Below are 26,473 nucleotides of genomic sequence, written 5' to 3'. Positions count from 1 at the left end.
AGAAATTCGAGCAAGCAATACAACAAGAGATGTAAGGAGTGCTGGAATCTAGAACAGCGACATGATCCAGTTAAGTAAAACAATTGCAGTCTAGAAATTAGTTTCAATAAACAGCCAAAGATGGCAGATGATGTTCCGTCATTGCCTCTAGAAAGTTTCGATATCTCGTCTCTGTATGTCCTAGTAGACATACTATAGGCAAGAAGGCAATCTCTAGAACCAAAGTTTTTCACTCCTAAGTTAACGTCAGATGGTTGTACTGGAGGTTGGGAGTGAACACCGAAGGCACATAGTGCCGTTGATGCAACTGGAAATGATAGAGCTATGTGAGGAACCTTGTTCAAACTAGCATCAGTCCTTCTATCGCTAGCCCAAACATCGTGGCAGGGAGATAGAGGCACAACCACATCAAGAATTAAAGGTTCCTATTGAGGTGTATTACATTTCGAACCCAAAAATTACACTCTCGGAAAGACCGTTTATGTACACCTAACAGGATGTATACGACTGGTTCACTTTCTTCCGGCTCAGGTTAAAAACTCCTTGTTCGCAACAACAACGAAATGAGTGCACGATAAACTACAGAATACATTCAACGATTAGGTAAAATATTCTACGGGGTGGTCATGATATGCGAATCAACTCATAAACGTGTTTACTGAGAAACAGTTACAGTATACAGAACCTAATAAATAGAACTGAAACAGAAGCGGAAACCGTTGGGCAATGTCTTCCATATGTCCTTCGAATCATCAAATGCCAGAAACTTAGATTCAAGTGTAGATACATTGGTGTTGGTACCATTGGTCAAAAATTATACTTGTCAGCTGTGCACCTGAGAAAGTCACCCTGCTGTCTTTGTAATATCTGACATTGTCTGTGAACCTGTTGGTACTATTGTTGGTGCAGATGTTGCCGTTGTTACATTCGCTACAGCCGCAAATCGATTAACTTCGCGTCGACATTCCACTAGTAACACGCAAGTGCATTCGTTCCTCATCACCACTTTTGTGTCGCAGCCTGAAGCAAATTATGCAGATCACTGACGCAAAACACGTCAGTTGGCGAACGAAGGTCCACGCATGTTAACGACAAACGTGACCATGAATTCTATAATCACGATTCGGAAAAGTTGTGTGCGTGTATGTGTGTGTGTTTGTGTGTGTGCAAGAGAGAGGGAGATAGGGTGAGACAGACAGATAGAGAGAGAGAGAAACAGAGAGACAAAGAAAGTCTCGTAAGAACACGCTCCTGGCGGGGCACAGAAGTAAGCCGACACCAATATTGGAAGTATGGCGCTAACCCCACTCGGAAACCCACCGCTAGATACGGGAAGATGACTCCACGACCCACACCTCCTTGTTATCAGACTGTATGTTGTATACGGCAGCAAAGTCAGTGTAATGCTAATTCTCACTGTCAGAAATTTTAAAAAATGAAGTAATTTGGCACAGTCTCAGGAATATTGTAAGTGAAGAAACGATTTTCCCCTCAAACTGATTCATTTCCTGGAGGATTTTGACCACGTTCCTAACGAGCAGCTTCCAGTCAAATTGTGTGCCTTTCCTCGTAGCTTAGGACTAAATTCGGTATTTCGTATGACTGACACCAGCTCGTCTAGTAAAATAGAAGTAAGATCTCGCAATCCTCGAGGAAGGATGAGTGGTATTTGTTATCCTTGATGCAGGTAAACTCTTTAGGAGACAGAATGAGATTTTCACTCTGCAGCGGAGTGTTCGCTGATATGAAACTTCCTGGTAGATTAAAACTGTGTGCCGGACCGAGACTCGAACTCGGGACATTTGCCTTTCGCGGGCAAGTGCTCTACCATCTGAGCTACCCAAGTACGACTCAGGTCCTCACAGCTTTAATTCCCCCAGTTCTGCAAGATCGCAGTTCTGTGAAGTCTGGAAAGTAGGAGGCGAGTTACTGGCGGTAGTAAAGCTGTGAGGACGGGGCGTGAGTCTTGCTTGGGTAGCTCAGATGGTAGAGCACTTGCCCGCGAAAGGCAAAGGTCCCGAGTTCGAGTCTCGGCCCTGCACACAGTTTTAATCTGCCAGGAAGTTTCATTTTAGGAGACAGTTTCACCAACGTGCTTCCATTGCTTGTAGATAGACAGACCCATCGTTTACCGGCTAATGATGTCCACAGAAGATCAAAACGCATTACGGATTAGACGAGATAAGTCTGGCATCCGAACCCTGCGACCTTGAAATCACGTCGGAGAGCATGGAATTGCAATTCAGCCGCTAGGTGGAGCTGTTGAAACCACGAGCTCTAGCATCGCCTCCCTGAACAACGACACGCCATTCTATTCGCCGATTTGGATTCTCGTCCACCCTATAACTTCGGCCGCACAGCGACGTGTGACAGTGGTGAGTTCAGAGTCCGGTCAACGAAAGAAAAACCAGGGGAAAAAATTCGTACAGACGCAGATTTTTGAGCAGCGGTGTGTGGGAGTCTCGTGAACAACATACTACAAATCATCACCTGTGGCACGTGAGTGTGGGGTCTTTAAAGGTCGCTTTTTATGTTTTTCTTGAATGAATCGAAAACTCTGGCTCCTGATGAAAATATGTCCCGGAATAAAATTAAACTATATTAAATCTCCTGTTAGAAAGGTCCTATTCATTTTTACTCTAGAACTAGTAGATTCCAAGTTGCAGTGGACGATAAAGTCGAGGATTATTACAAATAGAGTTTTATTGGTTTAAAATTACGTTCATTGTTAAATGGAAATGAGATGAGCGTATGGCATTGTTGGCCGGGAGGCCCCATTCGGGGAAGTTCGGTCACCCAGTGCCAGTCTTATTGCAGTCGACGCCATACTGGGTAACTTGTGTGCCGGTGGTGAGGCTGAAATGATGATGGGATCAACACAATACCCAGTCCATGAGCGGAGAAAAATCTCCAACCTGGTCGGGAATCGAACCCGGTTCCTCTGCATGGGAGGTAAGCACGTTACCACCCAGGTAAGCAGGCGGACATGAAGTGGGTTAAGAACAAATATTAAATGTGAGCACCACGTCTGCGTGCAGTATAAACATATTAAGGGATGAATTGTGTTTTGTAGTTGTAAAAGCCCGAGAAGGCGAGGATGGTGGGCAGAAGTGCAAGGGAAAGTGGTTCGCTGGATGGCGGTGATACACTTCTATCCTTCATAGGTCTGAAAACTGAAGAGCGGGCCGGTGCTTCCCTACTCTGTCTACCCCACTACGTCATAGGAAGCAACTACACAATGTTTCACAACTTTGTACTGACCGTCCGCAGGGCATTGTTAATCCTGGGTGCGCAGACATGTCCAGGAGTGGGAGGGGGGGGGGGGGATATTTTCCAGCTATTGCATGAACACTACATCGAATCCAGATACGAATTATTGCTAATATTAACATAACACGGACAGAATGTACGTAAATCTCTGCACGCTGCTGAGGTAAAAATTGATTCTTATTCATTCCGTACGGCAGTTGCAGCGTTATTCCGGAAAATGTAACATCCCGCACCACAAGCGCTGTTCGCTTTTCTGTTAGCGAACAGACTATACCTCCTAGGTATTTCCTGTCCACTTCTCTCATATGAGCAGGCAAAATAATTTCATTGACATCGTGGTAATATAGTGGAGTTATTTTATTATTTTAATTTCATAAATGAGAGCTTACTTGCTGATCTTTTATGTAAAAAGCGTTCCAATAAACAATGGATGAGAAGTGCATAATTTGTGAGATTTTTGTCAGTGACCTCTCTAGTGTGGACGAAACGGACTGGATTGGTAAATGTGTCACCTTGCTGCTACCTGTATCTATCATTGACAGCGTAGTCTAAAGCCATGCAATTCTATTGTGGTCACATGGTGGTGAATTAATGAATGACCAGAAGGTTACTGAACTTTCCTCACTATTAATGGTGCCACGGGTACAGTGCATAGTCTCTCCCAATCAGGAACTCTTGCCACTTGTAAAGCAGTTGCACTGATCGGAGCCACTTACCATACATCCACAGTACATCTTCCATACTAGGTGCGAATATTTTTGATGGAATGCAACTGATCATGTGCAAGTAATCTACTATGATGCATTGCCTGACTTAGTTCGACTATCTGATGTTCCATAACACTTAAGTGGACTACTTGTGTTGCTGAAGGAGATAATCTAAGCCTCCAGACATCTTCAGATGTTGAAGACGTGAGCCTGCGGTGATGCCTTCGTACTGTGAAAACATTGGAGTCAGTGGTAGTGGAGACAATGAAATCGACATTCTGGAATACTTACTGAGAGCACGTTGGATTTGGGACTGGCTCTTCAGTGTGGTAGGTAGCTGACATTTTTTTATATACAACATAACAAGTGCAACAATTACTCATTTAATAAATTGAAAACTGAGCCATGGTAAAACTTGCTGTGTTGAAGAGCGCGCTGCAGCGCGTAGTGTGAAGCAGTCGCCCTCCGTTGCTGGCGTTGGCGCCGCTGTGGCAATCGCAGCTTTGGTGTCTCCCTCGGGTGGGAAAGGGGAAAAGTTGCCTGTTCACGTGCATTTAAGGGGCGCTATGAGCTCGCCAGTGGTCAGTTTGGGTCAGTCTCTCGTCCCCAGCTTGCTAGTCTGTCTCTCGTCCGCATTTGTTAGGCAGTTAGTGTCTGTCTGTCGTCCGGAGTGCTAGTATGTCTTTCGTTCGGATCAATCCTTAAAGCCAGATAAATGAGAGTCTTTCCACACAGCCAGTAAGAGAACTCAGCGAGTGGTCGCCCGGTCGGGACTTAGTTCCAGCATCTGAGCCTGCGCGTTAGGCCGCTAGTCTGCTCGAGTTGCTCAGGCAATGGTCATTGGCGGTTGGATCGATCGGTTGGTCGGTTGCGCACTGAGACACAAGATGACTTGTCCGCCTTGAGCGTCGGCGCATGTGAGTCCAGTAGGCCGCGCCGTATAGCGAGGGGTAGTGGTTTCGCGGTCGACACGAGAGCAACAGGAGTCAATCCACGACATCTGTCTGGCCAGTGCGAGCTGCGACGCCGTGAGACGGGAGATCGGCGCCGCCTTCCTGCGTCCGTTGAAGCGGCTGGCAGCGGACAGTTCGGAAGAGCGTTTAGGTGGTGCTGCGCCAGGTCTTCTCCAGAAATCGCAGTGATTAGTGATATGTTGTTTCAATTACTTGTTAAATTCTACTTATTTTCTTGGTGAGGTCAGCAGCGGCTTTGTTTTGGGGTCGCCCCACCATTCTTCTCCATTTGTCCACCCGCGGGAAGGTGGCTATTTATGAATTGCGTTGTCCGTTTTTCCCTTGTGGAGTAGGCGCGGGTTAGAGCAACCTGCGGTTCGTGTTGTTCGGTAATCGTCCTAGCAATATGCTCTGTCATGTTTGTCGGATTCGGTGTGTTAACGAATTTATTGCTTGGACTGTAACGGCCTAATTCCTGAAATATGTTTTTATCTTGCCTATCATCTTGCGAGGTGGTATCTGTGCACTGTAGAGGATGTTAACTTGTTTGGCCAACCTTCTATAATTTTATATAAGATTAAATTTCATGGAATTTTATTTAAATGGTCATTTTAGTATATAAAGTTGGCACCCTTCCACCGTGAGACTTTTCTTGGAAGTTAAAATCAAGTTGCACCTTTGGTGGCAAAGTTAATGTTTTAATTTTAGTGTTTGTACCATTTCCATCCCTCCTACGGGGTGCATAGTTTGTGTGCTTCTGTGAATTGTTAAAACTTTCAATTTAAAGTAATCTGGTGTGTTACAGATTTGCACCAGTGTAGTCTTTCAGAGGTTGTTGTGAGCGGTCGTAACTACGGCCATGTCAAAATGGAGCGGCAAGGTCCTCAGCCCGAAAGCTCATACAGTCAAAAATTTGTTTCTTTCAGCCTCTGAATAAATTGAAACTTGATATTTAGAGGGTGCTTTCTGATTATAATTTTAAATCTGTTTCTTTTAAAAAATGCTTTAGGCACCATTAAAGTGAATAAATTACCATTGGTTAGAAAGGAATTTGCTTAAGATTTCATCAGTTACTCCCTGGCAACTACTTCCACGCTCAAATAGTGTGATTAAATGTGTTAATGTTCTTGATGAATTGATAGTAAGTAGAATAAATTCTCAAGAAAATTATTTGAAAATGAATCACGGTTCAGAAACAACCCCACTATGTAACACGAACTCAGTGGCGTTATTTTATATACCTATAGAAGAGAACTGGATAGGAAATGTTGGGTACTTACGTGTAAAATGAAAAGCGTGCAGTGCTCGTGGTGGAGGAAATGGCTTTACAGAAAGAATGCTAGAGCTGCCGTAGAGGACGTCTACGATTCAACTTTCCATCTATAAGTGTTAAACAGAGTGAAAACATTTACGTAGAGTCTCTCGATATGCGTTTCTTGCATTTCTGTTATTAGTAACTTATTTGTATTCCACATAGTGCACATTATGGGTAATGAAAACCCCCGGGCATGTCTGTGCACTGCGTCACCAGCGATTCATAAAGCGATCTGCAGACGGTCGGTATAGCTACGTAAAACACCGTCTTGTCCTGAAGTTGCTTGTAGTGACGTACTGGGGTGCACAGTGTGGGGAATCACTTGCTCGCTACTCCATTTGTAGAACTACAGAGAAGGGAACTGCATGAACACAATCCAGTGTTCATCTTAGGCACTTTAACCCTCTAGCAGATTACACACACAGAAAACAATTTGTCACTTAACATGGCTCTACCGCACCTAGACGTGATTCATACATTTAATGTGTGTTTTAACCCACTTCATTTAACAGTAAACAGTAATGTTATACCAATGAACACCATTTTAATAATCTGCGAATTTTGTATCCCCTATATATACCGTGTGGCTAGGGCCTCCCGTCGGGTAGACCGTTCGCCTAGTGCAAGTCTTTCGAGTTGACGCCACTTCGGCGACTTGCGTGTCGATGGGAATGAAATGATGATGAAAGACGGTATCCCCTGCAATTCGGGAACTACTATTACTACAGGAAAAATATGTAGGACATTCACTGTTGGAAAATTAACGTAGTTTAAGTCTGTACTTGGAAACGCCTTTATATGTGGAAGTATGTAAGTTAATGTGGGTGAGGAAGAAAAACAAACCCATGATGTTGAGATACGACATAGTAGTGTTCTGATTGACACAGTCACGTCATTTAAATATGAGGGCCTATCACTGTAATACGGTATGAAATGTATCGAGCACGTGGGGAATGTGGTAGGGAAGGCGAATGGTCAACTTCGATTTATTGGGAGAGTTCCAGAAAAGTGTGGTTCATCTCTAAAGGAGACCGGTATAGTACGACAGTGCGACGTATTCTTGAATACCGCTCGATTTTTTGGGATCTGTGCCATGTTAAATTAAAAGCAGACGTCGAAGCAATTCAGAGGCGGGCTGCTGGATTTGCTACTCGTAGGTTCGAACAACGTGCAAGTGTTGTGGGCATGCTTCGGGAACACAAATGTGAATCCCTGAAGGGAGGCGACTGTTGAGAAAATTTAGGGAACCGGCATTTGAAGTTCACAGCAGAGCGATTCAGCTGCCTCCAATATACAGGGTGAGTCACCTAACATTACAACTGGATATATTTCGTAAACCCCATCAAATACTGACGAATCGATTCCACAGACCGAACGTGAGGAGAGGGGCTAGTGTAATTGTTTAATACAAACCATAAAAAATGCACGGAAGTATGTTTTTTAACACAAACCTACGTTTTATTAAAGGGAACCCCGTTAGTTTTGTTAGCACATCTGAACATATAAACAAATACGTAATCAGTGCCGTTTGTTGCATTGTAAAATGTTAATTACATCCGGAGATATTGTAACCTAAAGTTGACGCTTGAGTACCACTCCTCCGCTGTTCGATCGTGTGTATCGGAGAGCCCCGAATTACGTAGGGATCCAAAGGGAACGATGATGGACCTTAGGTACAGAAGAGACTAGAACAGCACATTACGTCCACATGCTAACACCTTCTTATTGGTCTTTTTCGCTCACGCACATGTACATTACCATGAGGAGTGAGGTACACGCACACACGTGGTTTCCGTTTTCAATTACGGAGTGGAATAGAGTGTGTACCGACATGTCAGGCCAATAGATGTTCAATGTGGTGGCCATCATTTGCTGCACACAATTGCAATCTCTGGTGTAATGAATGTCGTACACGCCGCAGTACATCTGGTGTAATGTCGCCGCAGGCTGCCACAATACGTTGTTTCATATCCTCTGGGGTTGTAGGCACATCACGGTACACATTCTTCTTTAACGTACCCCACAGAAATAAGTCCAGAGGTGTAAGATAAGGAGAACGGGCTGGCCAATTTATGCGTCCTCCACGTCCTATGAAACGCCCGTCGAACATCCTGTCAAGGATCAGCCTAGTGTTAATTGCGGAATGTGCAGGTGCACCATCATGCTGATACCACATACGTCGACGCGTTTCCAGTGGCACATTTTCGAGCAACGTTGGCAGATCATTCTGTAGAAACGCGATGTATGTTGCAGCTGTTTGGGCTCCTGCAATGAAGTGAAAACCAATGAGGTGGTCGCCAATGATTCCGCACTATACATTTACAGTCCACGGTCGCTGTCGCTCTACCTGTCTCAGCCAGCGAGGATTGTCCACGGACCAGTAATGCATGTTCCGTAGATTCACAGCCCCGTGGTTTGTGAAACCCGCTTCATCGGTAAACAGGTAGAACTGCAACGCATTCTCTGTTAATGCGCATTGACAGAATTGCACTCGATGATTAAAGTCATCACCATGTAATTGCTGATGTAGCGACACATGAAACGGGTGAAAGCGGTGACGATGCAGTATGCGCATGACACTACTTTGACTCAGTCCACCGGCTCTCGCAATGTTCCGTGTACTCATGTGTGGGTTCATGGCAACAGCAGCTAACACACCAACTGCACCCGCTTCTCCTGTGACGAGCCTGTTTCGGACCCGTTTGCGTGCTACGACCATACCTGTTGCATACAGTTGGCGGTAGATGTTTTGCAATGTGCGGCACGTTGGATGCTCTCTGTCCGGGTAACGTTCTGCATACACCCTGCAGGCTTCAGCTGCATGTCGTCGACACTCGACATAGATGAGTATCATCTCCGCCTTTTCAGAGTTCGAATACATCATGGTCACAGTTCCTACAACACTACACTATCACAGAAGTCTGGTAACACGGTGTACTACAGTTGGTCTGCGTGCGGGAACGAATGCAGAATAACAATAGCAGCAAGCGCTACATGCGGACACTGCGACAGCTAGACCAAACCACGACAGTACACTACAGCCACACTCGTAAACACGGTCGTCATCGTAAACATGTCCCTGCAGATGCTGCTCGCCGACCCTGGCCCGTGTTTGTTACAACACGCAACTGAACGTCGGAGGTTTCAAGCGTCAAATTTAGGTTACAATATCTCCGGATGTAATTAACATTTTACAATGCAACAAACGGCACTGATTACGTATTTGTTTATATGTTCAGATGTGCTAACAAAACTAACGTGGTTCCATTTAAAAAAACGTAGGTTTGTGTTAAAAAACATACTTCCGTGCATTTTTGTATGGTTTGTATTAAACAATTACACTAGCCCCTCTCCTCACGTTCGGTCTGTGGAATCGGTTCGTCAGAATTCGATGTGGTTTTCGAAATATATCCAGCGGTAACGTTAGGTGACTCACCCTGTATATTACACGTAAGGACCACAAAGATAAGATACGGAAAATTATGTCTCATGCGGAAGCGTAGAGATAGTCGTATTACTTGCGCTCTATTTGCGAGTGAAACAGGAAAGGATACGAGCGGATTGTGGAGTATCTATTTACCGGGTGACAGTTATTTAACTATATGAAATAAATTAGCCCTAACTTGTGAACGGTTTGCGTTAGGACGTCAAACTGCACTGCTGGTCGCTGTATTTGATGGGAATTAGTGTGCTCATGCTCACTCGCCGTGCCGTTGTCGGCCATTTGCACGTGAAAATATCATGGTACAGCGTGCCTCAGCGTAAAGTGCTTGTGAACGCTTACTATGCGAGCAATAAGAGTCCAAATGCGACTCAAAGGAAGTTTGCAAGCGATTTCCAGCTGCATAAAACCGGTCGAAGTGTGCTAACAATCAAGAATTTGATCCGCAAGTTTGAGAGAACAGGTAGTGTTCGTGGTGGCAGTGCTGGTAGTGTCGGTCATCTAAAAAGGGTGAAAACGCCTGAAAACACCGAAAAGACACGTGCTGTGTTTCAAACCAGCACCAAGGAATCGATCAGATGAGCTGCACAACGGGTAGGAATCAAAAGGGAGAAACTGCAACAATTGTTGTTGAAGACCTGCATTCAATACCACCAGCCATTAAGCCCCAGGGCCATGGAACAGCGGTTGCGTTTCGCCAACACTAGTATCCACAGAATTGACGAACAGGACTTTGGTATGAATAATGTTTGGTTTAGCGACGAAGCCCACTTTCATTTGACTGGTTTCGTCAATAGGCAAAACTGGCTCATTCGGGGAATTGAGAATCCGCATTTCACTACCGAGAAGTCTCTTCATACACAACGGGTGACTGTGTAGTGTGTATGTGACGTTCAGTGAAGGAATAATCGGTGCGATATTCCTTGATAGCTTAGTGATTGCCGAACGGTAGCAGGCCTCCGTGGCTTGGCGGTTCAAGCCGCTTCAGTCTGGAACCGCGCTGCTGCTGCTGTCGCAGATTCGAATCCTGCCTCGGGCATGGATGTGTAATGTCCTTAGGTTTGTTAGGTTCTAAGACTAGGGGACTGATGACCTCAGATGTTAAGTCCCATAGTGCGATATTCCTTGATAGCTTAGTGATTGCCGAACGGTAGCAGGCCTCCGTGGCTTGGCGGTTCAAGCCGCTTCAGTCTGGAACCGCGCTGCTGCTGCTGTCGCAGATTCGAATCCTGCCTCGGGCATGGATGTGTAATGTCCTTAGGTTTGTTAGGTTCTAAGACTAGGGGACTGATGACCTCAGATGTTAAGTCCCATAGTGCTCAGAGCCACTTGAACCATTTTGAACCGAACGGTATGTGAAGGTTTTGGAAGATGATTTTAACCCCATTATCCACTGATATCGACAAGATGTGGTTCATGCAAGTCGGAGCTCGACCCCGTCGAAGCAGGAGCCTGGAGAAGCCTGGGACCACATTTTGGCTATGGGGTACCATGAGGCCACTGACATGAGCCTCGATTGGCTGCCACATTCTCCGGGTCTGATCACATGCGACTCCTTTGTGTGGGGCTGTATCAAAGAAAGGTGTACAGCAATAACCCCAAAACCATTGCTGAGCTAAAAAGAGACATTAAGGAGTTCATCGACAGTATCGAAGTTCCGACACCTCAGCGGTTCATTCAGAATTTCGCTATTCGTCAGCACGACGTTATCGCCAGTGATAGCAGGCATTTCGAACATGTTATAACTTAAATTCGAATATCTGTGGTGTCGTTTACATGATGAATAAAGTGTTTATACACGTAATTTGAAACTAATTGCGTTTATTTTGTATAGTTTAATAATTGTCACTCTATAAATGTTGGTGTAAAACAATTTCGCAGTTTTCAAGTTATTCAAGGTAAACTAAAAAAAGTGACGTTTAAACTGCCTTACCAGCCCCATACTCCACCAGCGGGGATATTCAGTGTATTGTTCATGAGACTTACTCTTGGCACTGTACAATAATTTGGGACCACACGTTATTCGACGTCTTTTGGTCTTCGTTGGGTGGGCTGAAACATCCCAGATGACGTAGCTTCAATATACCCATTTCAGGATCACAACACAAATGTCTGTAATTTACAAGTCATTGGCAGGCAGAACGATGTTCATAGCTCCTTGCAGAAATTAAAAGACCTTTGTCTGTCTGCCCTCGATGTTCTGGCGAAAAGCAATATCGTTTCACTGCTCAACCAAGAATGAGACTGCTATAGCAGACGAAAAACGATGATTATGCAGTCTTCACATCTTACGTACTGATGCATAACAAGAAAGTTGTTTATAATAGACAGCTTTCAAACTCGGCTCTAAGGAAGCAACCTCTCAAATGTCTTTTCGAAATATCTGCGTTTTTAAGTTTACTGTCTCCTAGTCCGTTATCCGTTCGCTATGATACTTTGCGAACTGACCTGAGATATGTCTCTATCACGTTTCATGAATATACGCATCTGACAGATGAATTGTTGCACGTAGCAGTGTCACGTAATGTGGCAAGGCGTATAGACGGGAATAATAAAGCGGTGCCTCTTATCCGATTCTGATCATTTTCATCACCTTTCTTTTGTTTCTGGATGCAAGTTCTACAGTAGCAAATTCACAACTCACCGTTTTATTTCTCCATTTTATGCTCTCATATTTCAAGATGACAGAAATTTAAAAAAAGCGAAAAGAAGTGAGCAGAACGTTGCTTCTAGTAAATAAGTAAATTTCGCACTCAAGAAAATAATATAACTCTGAATAGCATCCTTTTTGACGTTATCAGCTAGTGACAGCTTGAATGGTAACCCCATGCTTTTATTTCTTTTCTGTCATTGGGTACTTATTAATGTATTTTTAACATATGGTTTATGTGTAAGGTAATTTACGTAGTTGTCCGTAAAACGCAATGCACGAAACTGACCGTGCGAGTAATTATTCCTTTTGGGTTAGGATTTTTTGTTTGTTGTTGAGATCTAATTTTCGCTCCCTTATTTCCATCTATTCACCTGTACTTTGGTGCTAAGGAGTTATGTGAGGCCGTGGAGAATACCCGCTTTCAGCAACCGCGAGTGGGCACATCACTTCCTTGGAGATAGGCAGCCCGCCATACGGCTCCACCTTACGCGGTTCGCTGCCGGCTTGTGTATAATACGGTACAAGTCGTGTTTCACGGCCCACTGGTTTCATATCGGGAGCGCCCGCTCCATGAATGAAGAACAAATCCCCCATCTCACCCGCGGCATCTCTCACATGTTACGGCAGCGATGGTAGACAGCGCCAAGCCACAGAGATGGGGTGTGGTTTATGAGTGGGAAGTTTATTCTTCGTATCCCACGTTGATCATTAACGAGAAGTAATTTGTCAGTCTTGTGTATATGCTTGTTTCAGTTCTCATACTATAGTTTACTTTATTACACATATCTGAATGTGACCATTATATATTTATGTCGAGCGAAAATTGGAAGCTTCCCGACGTTACTTACATGATCAACAGCACGCTATAGGAGAGCGTGCAACGCTCGTTATGCATCGCTGAAACAAACGGTCACAATATATACGTACAAACTGGATGATAAAAGGTCTGGCAACCTTATTGCAACGGAACACCGTCGCAATGAGATAAAGAAATTCCGACCGTGTGGGCCAGCGGTTCTAGGCGCTTCAGTCCGGAACCGCTTTGCTGCTATGGTCGCAGGATCGAATCCTGCCTCGGTCATGGATGTGTGTAAAGCCCTTAGGTTAGTTAGGTTTAAGTAGTTCTAAGTCTAGGGGACTGATGACCTCAGATGTAAAGTTCCATAGTACTTGGAGCCATTTTTTTGATAAGCAAATGATAAATGCGGGTAAACTGGTTATAGTTACATTTAGTGCATCAGCTAAGAAGCAAAAGTAGTAGGACAAATATAGGTTCTGAAATTCAATTCAGATCTGAATATACTGGATTCACATTCGCTCAAATTTTGTTGTGGTTTTCAGTCCAAAGACTCGTTTGATACAGGTCTCCACGCTACTTTATCCTGTGCAAGCCTCCGAAAAAATATTGCATCCTACATCCTTCTGTGTCTGGTTACGATAATGATTTCTTGGTCTCTCTCTCCCCCACTCTCTCCTCAAAAATGGCTCTGAGCACTATGGGACTCAACTTCTCAGGTCGTTAGTCCCCTAGAACTAAGAACTAGTTAAACCTAACTAACCTAAGGACATCACACACACCCATGACCGAGGCAGAATTCGAACCTGCGACCGTAGCGGTATCGCGGTTCCAGACTGCAGCGCCTAGAACCGCACGGCCACTTCGGCCGGCACTCTCTTCTCCAATACTAAATTGGTGACCCCTTGCTGTTTCAGAATGTGTCCAATCAACCGATTCCTTGTTTTCGTCAAGGTTTGCCACAAATTTGTCTCCGCAGTTTTATTCAGTATCTCCACACTAGTTATGTAATCTAGCCATCCACATCATTCTTCTGTAGCACCACATTTCTAAAGCTTCTACTCTCTTCTTGTCCAAACTGTTTATGGTCCATGTTTCACTCCCATAGATGAGTACACAACAGACAAATACCTTCATAAAAGACTTCCTAACACTTTAGTCTATATTCGATATTAACAAATTTCTCTTCCTTCAGAAATACTTTTCTTGCCATTGCCAGCCTTCATTGTATATCATCTCTACTTCGGGCATTATCAGTTATTTTTCTTCCCATATAGCAAAACCTCACTACTACTTTAAGTATCTCGTTTCCTAATTTAATTTCCTCAGCATCACCTGATTTTATTCGACTACGTTCCATTATTTTTGTCTTGCTTTTGGTGATATTTATCCTAGATCCTTCTTTCAAGATACTGCCCATTCCGTTCAGCTGCTCTTCCAAGTGTTTTTGCTATCTCTGACAGAACTGCTATGTCATAGGCAAACTCTAACGTTTTTATTTCTTCTCCCTTCCCTTTCCTTCCTTTCCCTTTAATTTCTACTCCAAATTTTTCGTTGGTTTCCTTTATTGATTGCTCAACGTACAGTTTGAATAACATCGGCGATAGGCTACACCCTGTCTCAATCACTTCTCAACCACTGCTTGCCTCTCACACCTTCGACTGTTATAATCGCCGTCTGGTTTCTACAGAAATTGTAAATAGCCTTTCGCTTCCTGTGTTCTTCCTCTGCTACGTTCAGATTTTCAAAAAGTTTATTCCAGTCAATATTGCCAAAAGTTTTCTCTAAGTCTACGAATGCAATAAACGTAGGTACACCTTTCCTTAACACTCCTTCTACGATAGGTCGTAGCATCACTATTGCCTTCCGGTTTCCTAACTCGAAACCTAAAATGACCTTCGACGTCGGCTTCTACCAGTTTTTCCACTCTTCTGTAAAGAATTCGTGTTCATATTGTACAACCACGACTTATGAAACCGGTAATACTCACACCTTGAAGCACCTACATTCTTTGGAATCGGAATAATTACATTATTCTTGAATTCTGAGGATATTTCGCCTGTCTCATAATCTTTCACACCAGAAGAGTTCTGTCATGGCTCGCGCTCCCAATGCTATCAGCAGTTCTTAAAGAATGCCGTGTACTCCAGGGGCCTTGTTTCGACCTAGGTCTTTCAATGCTTTGTTAAATTCTTCTCGCACTATATATGTCCCACCTCATCTTCATCCATGTCTGCTTCCATTTCTATAATATTGCTTTCAAATTCGTCTGCCTTTTATAGAACCTCTATATATTCCTTCAACCTTTCAGCTTTCCCCTCTTTGCGTAGTACTGGTTTTCCAACTGAACTCTTAATACCCATACAGCTGCTTTTATTTTCTCCAGAAGTATGTTTACTTAACCTATAGGTTGTATCTATTTTTCCCGCAGTGAAATATGCTTATAAGTCCTTTCACTTGAGCTCTTGCCATTCCTGCTTAGCCATTTTGCACTTCCTCAATATCAGTTTTTAGACGTTTGTATTCCCTTCCGTCTACTTCATTTGCTGCAATTTTATGTTTTTCCGTTTCATCAATTAAATTCAATATCTTCTGTGTTATTCAACGATTTCTTCTAGACCTTCTCTTTTTACCTATATGATCCTCTGCCACCTTCACTATTTCATCTTTTAAAGCTACCCATTCTTCTTCTATTCAACTAGTTTCCCCCGTTCTAGTTAGCCATTGCCTAATGCTCCTTCTGAAACTCTCAACAATTCCTGGTTCTTACAAATTATCCAGATCCCATCTCCTTAATTTCATATCTTTTTGCAATTTCTTCATTTTTATACTACAGTTCACAACCAATAAATTGTGGTGAGAGTCCACATCTGTCCCTGGAAATGTCCTACAACTTAAAATATGGTTCCGAGATCTCTGTATTACCATTATAGGATAAAAATGAAACCTTCCGGTATCTCAACGTCTCTTCCGTGTATATATCCTTATTTCATGATTCTTAAACCAATCTCGGAACAATTGTAAATGAGGAAATTGAAAGCTCAGAAGAAATTAAATCGAGAATAGGACAGGCCAGAAGTATCTTTAATAAGATGAAAAATGCATTCTGTTCGAGAGACATTTGTTTAAACACAAAAATGAGGTTGCTAAGATGCTATGTATTCTCAAAATTATTATACGGAATGGAAGCGTGGACATTGAAAAAGAAGGACATGAACAGTTTAGAAGCTTTTGAAATGTGGGCATATAGAAGAATACTTAGAATTAGTTGGGTGTCGAGGATTACTACCCAAGATGTCCTAAGAAGAATGGGAAAGGAAAAAGAATTAATTAAAACTATTAAAGTAAGGAAGCTACAATATTTAAGCCATGTTATTAGGGGAGTAAATTACAAAATATTGCAAATAATACTAGAAGGGAAAATTTGTGGGAAGAGAACGAGGGGTAGAAGACGGACATCCTGGATTGACAATTTAAAAAATTGGTACAACTGTTCAACGTCAGAACTCCTTAGATCAGCCAAATCAAGATCAGAAATTGCCATGATGACAGCCAACCTTCTTAGAGGAGACGGCACATGAAGAAGAAGAAGCGATGATTACATTATCCTGTGTGCAAAATTCTACCAGGAAAATTGCGTAGTGTAGTCTGCAAAATTGTAAGCTGCTCTGAATGTGGATAACGCTTTCATGGAAAAGAGCAACACTTACGACTCTCCGAACTTAGCAAGCACCCACCAAATAGCACCAGTCGTTACAGGCAAGGACGGCCAAGACGGCGCCAGAAAAGTGCTGTTCCCCGCGACCTCAGGACCACAAGTACCGCAGATGACGTCACCATGACAAGTTCACGATTACGCTATTTCAAACCGTACTTTTCACTTTATAAAAAACTCTCTACATGGAGGGAGAACGTCCAGCCGTTTCCAAAGTGACCAAGAGTCAATTCCGCTGTGTTTATGTGAATACAGTGGAATCCTGCGTATATTTCCCACTCCTGTCTTACTGAACGTGCGCCGGGAAAAAAAGCGCCATTACCAGTGGCGTAAATAACGGCCTAGCAAACGCTGCAGTGCAGGGGAACCCCCGCACTAAGGGGGCCCCGCAATTTAGGGGCCTTAAACTGACTGTGGGTACTGTTCCTCTAAAAAAGCAACGGCCAGTACGCCTGCTAACGCTGTGGAATGTGCTACCATCTTCATTTTTTGTTAACTATAGTTGGATTTGACAACAATAGGCTCATCTATTGAAACCCCATTAAGATTTTTTGTATGTTTGTAGCGGAACAACGTTGGAGTGGAAATACACTGATAACAGAAAGTATCTGACATACGATTGTGTACATGTTATAAGTACAATCCAGTTTATTTTATCTTCATCTAAGTTGTGCATACATTAATGTAAAACGTGTTACTAGTTTTTCTGATATGTGTTGTTTTTAAATATATGCATTAAGTAAAAACAGGTTGCCTAAAAATAGCGCATATGCAAATCGTACTCAAATGCGAAATTTAAAAGCCTGCCTAGACGAAGAAGTTACAGTGACAACTAAAATACCGGAGATAGAATCCTCCAGCGATCAGCTACGTGTCTGGAACAGACATGTACTAATATTAGTAACGCAAGCGAACTGGAGAAAAGTCTGACTATTTAAAAGCTGCTACTGTAAGTCAATACAGTTGCAGAAATGAAACGCGGAAAGATTCTTACAGTTTGCAAGTTGACAGAGAACAGTATATCAGCTGCAAAAATAAATCAGGTGTAAATTTAGGTGATGCACAATTTGGAAGAGGACCACCAGCAGCAAATACCGATTAAAATTCAAAATATTGTTCTCAGTTTCAAGCTAATCAAAGTGCTCCTTTTAGCACCGATATAGGATTATTCCAGAATGAACTGAATCAAGAAACTTCACTAAAAATTATAAAAAGTACTTGCCTTCTCATTTTCAACTTTTATTACAGAGCTGCAATGACGGAGGAGCTGCCGGCCGGGGTGGCCGAGCGGTTCTGGGCGCTACAGTCTGGAACCGCGCGACCGCTACGGTCGCAGGTTCGAATCCTGCCTCGGGCATGGATGTGTGTGATGTTCTTAGGTGAGTTAGGTTTAAGTAGTTCTAAGTTCTAGGGGACTGCTGACCTCAGAAGTATGTCCCATAGTGCTCAGAGCCATTTGAACCATTTGAACGGAGGAGCTACAGTTTTCAATGAAGATACCTGGAAGGTACGTACGGTATAATTTCGTGTGGATACACTGTTCTTCTTCCAGTGTTTTTCAGGCGTCACAACCTTTCGTGCTGCCACTCTAGAGTGGGAAGCAAAGTCAGTGGCCAAGATGGTGAATTACAGATATATGAACATGACAAGGGAGAATAATCTATTCCAGATGCCGCTAAGTGATAACTAGCGCCCTTGCAAAAGCTACAAGAATCTCACCTTCCTGCGTGAATGTATTTGGTAAATGTACCTCGTTTCCTGATCAGAAAAGCTGAAAAATTGCTAGTTTCATCTTTAAAGTAACTTCTATCGAAGATTATTTCATCGGAAATGTTACTCCAGATATCGCCGGCGCAAACACACACCTTTTACAACGAAATGAAACATTGTACTTCAATGTCTGGTGGATGAGGCGTTTTGTTGAGCTGTTAATATTTTTTCAGTGTGCTGGTAGTTCCATTTTTGAGTGAATAACTCCTTTGAACTGTTTCTTGTACTCATATCTGTATTGCAAGTTTTGTAAACCAGCTATATTTTTAAGAAACTATCTAGTGCGACAGTGCAATGAGAAGTTGGCTTCAAGTGTAAATTCGTACATTCTTATAGGGCATCATTCAAATAAACGTGTTATGCCTGGCATTTAATATTTATAAAGAAAACTTATTTCCTTACTCTGCTGTGTTAATTGTACGTTTTATGGTTGAAGGTTATAATAATTTCAATTTGCAGAAGACTGTTCAATGTATACAAGAGGTTATTCAAATGCGATCAGATTACGCATACTATAACACTTCCGGCAAAAGAAATTCACTTCCCTGGTGCAGGCACACACACACACACACACACACACACACACACACACACACACACACACACACACACAAACACAAGCACACTAGTTTCAACGTACTAGAAACGAAGGAATCAGCATAGCAGTACGTTGAAACTAGTGTGCTTGTGTTTGTTTGTGTGTGTGTGTGTGTGTGTGTGTGTGTGTGTGTGCCTGCACCAGGGAAGTGAATTTCTTTTGCCGGAAGTGTTATAGTATGCGTAATCTGATCGCATTTGAATAACCTCTTGTATACATTGAACAGTCTTCTGCAAATTGAAATTATTATAACCTTCAACCATAAAACGTACAATTAACACAGCAGAGTAAGGAAATAAGTTTTCTTTATAAATATTAAATGCCAGGCATAACACGTTTATTTGAATGATGCCCTATAAGAATGTACGAATTTACACTTGAAGCCAACTTCTCATTGCACTGTCGCACTAGATAGTTTCTTAAAAATATAGCTGGTTTACAAAACTTGCAATACAGATATGAGTACAAGAAACAGTTCAAAGGAGTTATTCACTCAAAAATGGAACTACCAGCACACTGAAAAAATATTAACAGCTCAACAAAACGCCTCATCCACCAGACATTGAAGTACAATGTTTCATTTCGTTGTAAAAGGTGTGTGTTTGCGCCGGCGATATCTGGAGTAACATTTCCGATGAAATAATCTTCGATAGAAGTTACTTTAAAGATGAAACTAGCAATTTTTCAGCTTTTCTGATCAGGAAACGAGGTACATTTACCAAATACATTCACGCAGGAAGGTGAGATTCTTGTAGCTTTTGCAAGGGCGCTAGTTATCACTTAGCGGCATCTGGAATAGATTATTCTCCCTTGTCATGATCATATATCTGTAATTCACCATCTTGGCCACTGACTTTGCTTCCCACTCTAGAGTGGCAGCACGAAAGGTTGTGACGCCTGAAAAACACTGGAAGAAGAACAGTGTATCCACACGAAATTATACCGTACGTACCTTCCAGGTATCTTCATTGAAAACTGTAGCTCCTCCGTTCAAAAGGTTCAAATGGCTCTGAGCACTATGGGACATACTTCTGAGGTCAGCAGTCCCCTAGAACTTAGAACTACTTAAACCTAACTCACCTAAGAACATCACACACATCCATGCCCGAGGCAGGATTCGAACCTGCGACCGTAGCGGTCGCGCGGTTCCAGACTGTAGCGCCCAGAACCGCTCGGCCACCCCGGCCGGCAGCTCCTCCGTCATTGCAGCTCTGTAATAAAAGTTGAAAATGAGAAGGCAAGTACTTTTTATAATTTTTAGTGAAGTTTCTTGATTCAGTTCATTCTGGAATAATCCTATATCGGTGCTAAAAGGAGCACTTTGATTAGCTTGAAACTGAGAACAATATTTTGAATTTTAATCGGTATTTGCTGCTGGTGGTCCTCTTCCAAATTGTGCATCACCTAAATTTACACCTGATTTATTTTTGCAGCTGATATACTGTTCTCTGTCAACTTGCAAACTGTAAGAATCTTTCCGCGTTTCATTTCTGCAACTGTATTGACTTACAGTAGCAGCTTTTAAATAGTCAGACTTTTCTCCAGTTCGCTTGCGTTACTAATATTAGTACATGTCTGTTCCAGACACGTAGCTGATCGCTGGAGGATTCTATCTCCGGTATTTTAGTTGTCACTGTAACTTCTTCGTCTAGGCAGGCTTTTAAATTTCGCATTTGAGTACGATTTGCATATGCGCTATTTTTAGGCAACCTGTTTTTACTTAATGCATATATTTAAAAACAACACATATCAGAAAAACTAGTAACACGTTTTACATTAATGTATGCACAACTTAGATGAAGATAAAATAAACTGGATTGTACTTATAACATGTACACAATCGTATGTCAGATACTTTCTGTTATCAGTGTATTTCCACTCCAACGTTGTTCCGCCACAAACATACAAAAAACCTTAATGGGGTTTCAATAGATGAGCCTATTGTTGTCAAATCCAACTATAGTTAACAAAAAATGAAGATGGTAGCACATTCCACAGCGTTAGCAGGCGTACTGGCCGTTGCTTTTTTAGAGGAACAGTACCCACAGTCAGTTTAAGGCCCCTAAATTGCGGGGCCCCCTTAGTGCGGGGGTTCCCCTGCACTGCAGCGTTTGCTAGGCCGTTATTTACGCCACTGGTAATGGCGCTTTTTTTCCCGGCGCACGTTCAGTAATACAGGAGTGGGAAATATACGCAGGATTCCACTGTATTCACATAAACACAGCGGAATTGACTCTTGGTCACTTTGGAAACGGCTGGACGTTCTCCCTCCATGTAGAGAGTTTTTTATAAAGTGAAAAGTACGGTTTGAAATAGCGTAATCGTGAACTTGTCATGGTGACGTCATCTGCGGTACTTGTGGTCCTGAGGTCGCGGGGAACAGCACTTTTCTGGCGCCGTCTTGGCCGTCCTTGCCTGTAACGACTGGTGCTATTTGGTGGGTGCTTGCTAAGTTCGGAGAGTCGTAAGTGTTGCTCTTTTCCACGAAAGCGTTATCCACATTCAGAGCAGCCTACAATTTTGCAGACTACACTACGCAACTTTCCTGGTAGAATTATGCACACAGGATAATGTAATCATCGCTAACACTTGGTTTAAGAATCATGAAATAAGGATTATGAAACGTCCCCTTTGAACAATTTATACAAGACTGTCCTTAAACTGATACACAATATTTTTTTTTAGCGCAACGCAATCAGACTTTCAAAAATCCTACAAAAGAATGGCCCTGACTAACATTAAACTATACCTTTCACAAATCACTTACCTCACAAAAATCTTCGCTACTCAAGCTACTGCAATACAGCGAGCGCCACTACTGCCAGCTAAATACTTGGTGCACATTAACATGCATGCCACAACAACAATGTAAGACTGCAACTACAAAGGAGATCCCCTCTACAATTACGCGCTAGCAATAAACAAAAGCTACACTAATTACACAAACTACAAGAAAAAATCAGAAGATTCCAGTGAGGTATGCTCGGCTAAGGGTCGACATATGGCGAGTATTACAACAATGCAAAGCAGCCACAGACTGCACACAGCACAGCCAGTGATTTTCATACAGAGGTGGCGTTACCAATAAAAAACCTAACCAGCCTACTTACTGTATATATACACGGAAGAGACGTAGAGATACCGGAAGGTTTCATTTTTATCCTATAATGGTAATACAGAGATCTCGGAACCATATTTTAAGTTGTAGGACATTTCCAGGGAAAGATGTGGACTCTCACCACAATTTATTGGTTGTGAACTGTAGTATAAAACTGAAGAAATTGCAAAAAGATATGAAATTAAGGAGATGGGATCTGGATAATTTGTAAGAACCAGGAATTGTTGAGAGTTTCAGAAGGAGCATTAGGCAATGGCTAACTAGAACGGGGGAAACTAGTTGAATAGAAGAAGAATGGGTAGCTTTAAAAGATGAAATAGTGAAGGTGGCAGAGGATCACATAGGTAAAAAGAGAAGGTCTAGAAGAAATCGTTTAATAACAGAGAAGATATTGAATTTAATTGATGAAACGGAAAAACATAAAATTGCAGCAAATGAGGCAGACGGAAGGGAATACAAACGTCTAAAAACTGATATTGAGGAAGTGCAAAATGGCTAAGCAGGAATGGCAAGAGCTCAAGTGAAAGGACTTATAAGCATATTTCACTGTGGGAAAAATAGATACAACCTATAGGTTAAGTAAACATACTTCTGGAGAAAATAAAAGCAGCTGTATGGGTATTAAGAGTTCAGTTGGAAAACCAGTACTACGCAAAGAGGGGAAAGCTGAAAGGTTGAAGGAATATATAGAGGTTTTATAAAAGGCAAATGCATTTGAAAGCAATATTATAGAAATGGAAGCAGACATAGATGAAGATGAGGTGGGACATATATAGTGCGAGAAGAATTTAACAAAGCATTGAAAGACCTAGGTCGAAACAAGGCCCCTGGAGTACACGGCATTCTTTAAGAACTGCTGATAGCCTTGGGAGCGCGAGCCACGACAGAACTCTTCTGGTGTGAAAGATTATGAGACAGGCGAAATATCCTCAGACTTCAAGAATAATGTAATTATTCCGATTCCAAGGAATGTAGGTGCTTCAAGGTGTGAGTATTACCGGTTTCATAAGTCGTGGTTGTACAATATGAACACGAATTCTTTACAGAAGAGTGGAAAAACTGGTAGAAGCCGACGTCGAAGGTCATTTTAGGTTTCGAGTTAGGAAACCGGAAGGCAATAGTGATGCTACGACTTATCGTAGAAGGAGTGTTAAGGAAAGGTGTACCTACGTTTATTGCATTCGTAGACTTAGAGAAAACTTTTGACAATATTGACTGGAATAAACTTTTTGAAAATCTGAACGTAGCAGAGGAAGAACACAGGAAGCGAAAGGCTATTTACAATTTCTGTAGAAACCAGACGGCGATTATAACAGTCGAAGGTGTGAGAGGCAAGCAGTGGTTGAGAAGTGATTGAGACAGGGTGTAGCCTATCCCCGATGTTATTCAAACTGTACGTTGAGCAATCAATAAAGGAAACCAACGAAAAATTTGGAGTAGAAATTAAAGGGAAAGGAAGGAAAGGGAAGGGAGAAGAAATAAAAACGTTAGAGTTTGCCTATGACATAGCAGTTCTGTCAGAGATAGCAAAAACACTTGGAAGAGCAGCTGAACGGAATGGGCAGTATCTTGAAAGAAGGATCTAGGATAAATATCACCAAAAGCAAGACAAAAATAATGGAACGTAGTCGAATAAAATCAGGTGATGCTGAGGAAATTAAATTAGGAAACGAGATACTTAAAGTAGTAGTGAGGTTTTGCTATATGGGAAGAAAAATAACTGATAATGCCCGAAGTAGAGATGATATACAATGAAGGCTGGCAATGGCAAGAAAAGTATTTCTGAAGGAAGAGAAATTTGTTAATATCGAATATAGACTAAAGTGTTAGGAAGTCTTTTATGAAGGTATTTGTCTGTTGTGTACTCATCTATGGGAGTGAAACATGGACCATAAACAGTTTGGACAAGAAGAGAGTAGAAGCTTTAGAAATGTGGTGCTACAGAAGAATGATGTGGATGGCTAGATTACATAACTAGTGTGGAGATACTGAATAAAACTGCGGAGACAAATTTGTGGCAAACCTTGACGAAAACAAGGAATCGGTTGATTGGACACATTCTGAAACATCAAGGGGTCACCTACGTTTAATCCATAGTAAAAAATGGGCGCACCAGTCGTCTTCAGTTCTTCTATAAACTGTCCAAATATTACCGAGAACCTTTTTTTTAAATTTATGTTTGGTCAGCATTATACACTAGAGGGATCCACCTTGCACTAACAAGTTTGTTCGAGTGCACATCCTCCGCAGCAACCTCAGAGTCCTTGAACCATCCACACTCACAAAGCAAGCAGTACTTCGACACATGTTCCATAGGCTCAACACAGTGCCAATCAACAAAGAAAACTACAAAAAAGAACTTGATACAGTGTATTAGATAGGCAAAAACAATGGTTACAATAGCAACATAGTCACGAAGCTAAGCAACAAAATTAAAATTGAAATAAAAACAGACAACACTAGACCACAGACAGCTGCACAACAGAACCAAACACGATAACAAACGCTTAGTACCATGAGAACTACACAGAATAATCAGGATAACACAAGAGAAAACACAAGATTGTACACAATGACATACAAACACAAACTCACACATAAAACCAGAAAAGATAGGTCATGAACGTAGCATACATAACATACAGTTCTGCCAAAGCTACATCCCAAAACTGAAAAAAAGCAGGTATATATCAATTACAGTGTAATACTTGTGATGGCAGATATAAACCACAAACAGACAGAACATTTGAAGTCGGATAGAAAGAACACATAAGAGCTTTGAAGTATGGGACAAGCCACTCCATGTTTGCTGAACACATAAGAGAAAACAATCAAAAACTAACCACTAGAGAATAATACATACAAATGATTAAAATCAACAATAAACAAATTCCCCTACCCCTGCAAGAAAATTACCACATACAGAACACCAAAGCAGAAGACAAACCCTGTTGAATGATTAAGTACGGATGCCAAACTACTCACTGTTTACACTAATAGATAGAATAACAGAGTAACACTACAACAGAGATTATTGACATAAAAATAAAAATAATAGCACTCAAGTTCTTTACACTTACTTGCCAATGAACCCCTCCACAAAACATTTAAACCAAAACTCAAATCGGCTGAACACCAAAATTTTTAACCACTCTGTGACACAATCATATTCAACATTAAACAACTCTCACTGAATAGCCACCGACACCCCCTGCCCCCACCCCTCCCCACCCAATCCCACGCAAAGTGTACAAATGTAATGTATTGGGAATACATAAAAAGAAGGACCCTTCATTATATGATTATATGTTAGTGGAACAAACACTGGTATCAGTTACTTCTGTAAAATATCTGAGAGTATGCGTATGGAACGATTTGAAGTGCAATGATCATACAAAATTAATTGTTGGTAGGGCGGGTGCCAGGTTGAGAATCATTGGGAGAGTCCTTAGAAAATGTAGGCTTACAAAACACTCGTTCGACCTATACTTGTGTATTGCTCATCAGTGTGGGATCCCTACCAGGTCGGGTTGACGGAGGAGATGGTGAAGATCCAAAGAAGAGCGGCGCCTTTCGTCACAGGGTTATTTGGTAAGCGTGATAGCGTTACGGAGATGTTTAGCAAACTCAAGTGGCAGACTCTGCAAGAGAGGCGCTCGGCACCGTGGTGTAGCTTGCTGTCCAGGTTTCGAGAGGGTGCGTTCTGGATGAGGTATGGAATATATTGCTTACCCCTACTTATTCTTCCCGAAGAGATCACGAATGTAAAATTAGAGAGATTGTAGCTCGCATGGAGGCTTTCCGGCAGTCGTTCTTCCCGCGAACCATACGCGACTGGAAAAGGAAAGGGAGGTAATGACAGTGGCACGTAAAGTGCCCTCCGCCACACACCATTGGGTGGCTTGCGGAGTATAAATGTAGATGTAGATGTAGATGAAAGTGTACTGTACTCTTTCTTCTGTTGTTCACATGATGGTACGTATTTCATTCACTTTTATTTACTGATCATACGCAATTGTTATCCGTATTATTCAGTTGTGGCATAACCAGCCAAGCTGTAGGAATGACAAGTGGGGATCTGTTAAGAGGCAACTGGAGCAGCGACTTTCGGAGTGAGAGCATTCTTTAGGTAGAGG

This window comes from Schistocerca serialis, chromosome 2, assembly GCF_023864345.2.
Source record: "Schistocerca serialis cubense isolate TAMUIC-IGC-003099 chromosome 2, iqSchSeri2.2, whole genome shotgun sequence".
NCBI classification, from domain to species: domain Eukaryota; kingdom Metazoa; phylum Arthropoda; class Insecta; order Orthoptera; family Acrididae; genus Schistocerca; species Schistocerca serialis.
The sequence above is the reverse complement of the archived record's forward strand: the minus strand, read 5'-3'. Positions refer to the sequence as shown.